The sequence below is a fragment of the Herpailurus yagouaroundi genome, unplaced genomic scaffold, assembly GCF_014898765.1.
Source record: "Herpailurus yagouaroundi ecotype Mexico unplaced genomic scaffold, PumYag 185, whole genome shotgun sequence".
Taxonomy (NCBI): Eukaryota; Metazoa; Chordata; class Mammalia; order Carnivora; family Felidae; genus Herpailurus; species Herpailurus yagouaroundi.
In genome coordinates this window covers 25,639,359-25,643,277 of record NW_024412416.1, presented here as the reverse complement: position 1 = coordinate 25,643,277, position 3,919 = coordinate 25,639,359, and the positions used below count along the sequence as shown (strand labels likewise).

Genomic DNA, 3,919 nt, shown 5'->3' with positions numbered 1-3,919 from the left:
CTCTTAATTTTGTCTTTTACTATTTTGGGTCAAGAATATTATTGTCTAACTTGCCAGACTCTGAGTTTTGGGATGCTTTACATTTCTTTTTACTTCTGCTTAAACACCAATTATTTCCTAAGTTAGCATTTATCTTGTAATACCTTGCCAAACAAAGCTGACAGCTATCAATAATAGTATTACTGTCATGTGTATTAACTTCTAAAGCTATAAATATATTAGATTCGTAGTTCATTAAGTTCACTAGGCACAACTCCTCTGAAGTTATCAGAGGTGAGAATTTCAACAAATGCTTTGCCACTACATAATAAAAACAGTCTTCTCTTAAAGCTCTCACATCAGTGTCCTCACTGTTAGCCACATAATTATGTTTTGGATGTAGCTGTAGCCTTGTGCCATGTGACAATCACTATATTTGTCAGGACAGATTAGATGATGCTATGTAACAAACAAGACACAAATCTCAGTGGGTTTAAGCAACAAGAGTTATTCCTTGATTGGGCCTCATGTCCTTCAGGGGTTGTGAAGAGTGGGGATGGGGGAGGAGAGGTTGGGAGAGCTCTATTTGTCTGAGATCCAGGCTGAGAGGGGCTGCATCTTCTCATAGTGCCCTGTAATGCAATAATGAGGCCATGTAACCCAAATCCACTTAAGTTCAATTAAGGCAAGATATCTGGCTTACAATTTTATGAATTGAAATACAAACTGAAATATTTTTATGTTGTTTTAAAACGTGTATATATTAGTAGACCTAGTATTAGAGTATGGTATTATAGCATGCTTGATATTAGAGAAGAAACATTTGAAATGTTTCTGACTTATATAATATTGATAAACATCAGAGGTTATTGACAATGTTAGTCATTAGCACTTATTCTTTCATTTCAATTAATTACTGAATGAAATTTTCTTAAGATTTTTTTTCGAAGTTGAGCAGTCATTGTAAAAATACAGATAAACAACTGATCAAAGCAAAAAAAACAAAGACCCTACATTGAAACAGTATAGCAGTTCAATAGATGATAAGGGAAAGAAACAACAAAGACATTGTGAAAGCATGAAGTACACAGCTTACAAAACAATAGCCACTCTAATTTTGGCTAAGGTTTTGCATCCTTATACTCTCAGAATTTCCACTGATACATAAATGGAACCTGACTCAACACTGAGACCTTGCTACTCAAATGTGGACCAGTGGCATCAGCCTCACCTGGGAGGTATGTTAGAACTGCAGTCTCAGGGCGCCTGAGTTGCTCAATCAGTTGGGCATCTCACTCTTAATTTTGGCTCAAGTTATGATCTCAGGGTCTGGGATCCAGCCCTGTGTTGGGCTCCACCTTGAGTGTGGAGCCTGCTTAAGATTCTCTCTTTTCTCCCTTTGCCCCTCCCCACTGCTCATGTGTTCTTGCTCTATCTCTAAAAATAAATAATAATAATAATAAAAGAAGAAGAAAGAAAAGAAAAACAGAGTTTCAGCCCACCAGGCTCAAGTTAGAATCTGCATTTTAAAAGGATACAGGTGTTTTCTGTCCATGGTAAAGTTGGAGGAATGTTGCACTAGAAGATTGTAAAATCATTTCAACCTTGTTAAATTAAAGAAAACCTCTCACCAACAGTCTGCACAGCCCCCGCCAAAACCTGAAGGCATAAATAAACTGAAAGTACCTTTCTTCTAGTCAGTTTTGAAATTAGAAAATTCCTAAGAAGATAGACATGAACAATTTGTCCATTCTTGCCCCTGCCCTCTAGATAACATAGGCTGATAAATAATCTACTGGCCTTGCAGAACCTGATCTGAAGAAGACAATCGTGTTTTCAAATGTCGAGTCTACAAGATATTGATGTTGCCTGTGTGTTAAAGCCCCCAGGTTTGTGTCAGACCCTCTGACTTGGCAAGAGGAGAGAGAATCCTCTGCTTTCCTCTAAACCAGGAGAGGAGAGAATTTACCCTAGGGAGAGGAAGGTGATTCCATCATGTAAGAGAGATGCTGCAGTGGGAAAAGGAATACCGGGGACTGTGAAGGAAGAAATACCACAGCCACTTGAAGCGACATGTCAGGGGTAAGCAGGAATCACCAATGTGTGCAGTAGCCACTAGCCACATGTGCCTTTCTCCCCCTTTCAAAATAGCTGTCAGATATACTATTCCACTGCTGCAAATCCTGCATGTAGACCAGGCCCAGGCTTTCCATGGACTTCAAGGTCTGCAGTACCTGGATCTGGCAACCTCTTTGTCCCTCTGCTACCTTCTCTCCTCCTCAATTGATGTTTTCCAGATGCATCAGGCACCAAGCATATGCCAGCCTCAGGTCCTCTGCATTTATCATCACATCATTCTGGAATGTTCTCTCTCTGACACCCACAGACATAAGTTTTTGTCACTGCGTTTAGGTTTGCTTACCCAATACTCCTTACCTTAACCCTCATGTGAATATCCAGTAGACACCAGCACCCAACCTGCCCCAGGTACCTGTATTCTCTTTCCTTCTTTTATCCCTTATAACACTTATCCTAACTAACATATTTATGATTACTTATTTATACACAAGTTTCCCCCCTTCACCAGAACACAAACCACCAGAGTAGTGACTTTGCCTGCCTGCCGCAGTTATCCATGTCCAGTGTCTTGAGTAGGGACCAGTGCTGTGACAGGTGCTCAATAAGTAGCATGAATGATAAAATTAGTGTGTGAGTCAGGATGGCTGTGATGTTTCTGTAACTCCCAGGCAGCTCTTTCTCCCCACAAGACCTGTCACCAGCCCCTAAGACCTCAGTCCACTGCCTTCTCTCAAACTCAAAACCTCTGGTTTATAAATGAGCCTACCTTGTATTGTTGTTTAAGATGAGGGCTACAGGAGACAGCAAGGTGTCCACTAAGTGTATCTTTAATACCTAAGTAGAACTTGCTTAGAAGTTATATACATAGTTTCTGGTGGTATCTATAACAAATCACCTTGAACTTCATGGTTTAAGACCACAGAAATGTATACTCTCATTGTTCTGGAGGCTAGAAACCCAAAATTAGCACTAATGAGCCAAAATCGAGATGGAAGCAGGGGCACACTCCCTCCAGAGGCTGTAGGGTAGAACCATTTCTTGTCTCTTCAGGCTTCTGGTGGCCGCCAGCATTTCTTGGCATTGGGCTGCATCACTCCAGTCTACAAGACCAGAATATTCTTTCTGTTCCATCTTCTTTTCGCCTTCCCCTATGTGGGCATGTCAAATTTCCCTCTTCTTTCCTTTGATAAAAATACAAGTGTTTGTCTTTAGGAACAACCGAGATAACCCAGGAAAATAATCTCTCCATCACAAGATCCTTAATTGATCACATCTGAAAAGATTTTTTTCTTTCTTTTCTTTCTTCTCTCCATCCTTCCTCCTCCTTTTTTTCCCCCCTCAGTAGGCTTCATGCCAGCATGGAGACTAATTCGGGGCTTAATTTCACAACCATGAGGTCAAGAATCAGACCCTAAACCAACTGAGTCACTCAGGTACTGCTCCTTCTTCTTCTTTTTCTTCTCCCTCTCCCTCTTCCTCCCTTTTCCCCCCTCCCCTTCCACCTCCCACTTTTTCTTCTAACAAGTCCCAGGGATTAGGGGATTAGGACATAAATGTTTTCTAGGGAGTCCTTTTTCTGTCTACACACTATAGATTTTGTAATTTCTATTAAAAGACAAATCACAAAATACTTTATCAACATTTCAAACAGGAAAAGAAACTAAGAATTAAAGAATCAATTTTTAGCATTCACATGTGAAGTTGTATCATTTTTCTTCTTTTTCCCCCAAACAGTATGTGCTTCTTGGAACCACTTCAGTTTTGGTAGCATCCAATATGGAAAAATTAATTATAGCTGCTTGTGATGAAATGGAGTATTGGCTTTTAAATACCAAAATGAAAACTTAATGGGGCACCTGGG

At 40.1% G+C, this 3,919-nt stretch overlaps 1 long non-coding RNA gene across 1 annotated transcript; it reads right to left on the bottom strand.

Annotated features, from left to right (window-relative positions):
* Window positions 1-463: 463 nt before the first annotated feature.
* On the bottom strand, window positions 464-3,237 carry LOC121042608 (uncharacterized). Its single transcript, XR_005796324.1, has 3 exons — window positions 2,825-3,237; window positions 1,482-1,557; window positions 464-611 (listed from the first exon to the last, which is right to left on the bottom strand). It is a non-coding gene; the product is annotated as an uncharacterized LOC121042608 (long non-coding RNA).
* Between the last annotated feature and the right edge of the window lie 682 nt (window positions 3,238-3,919).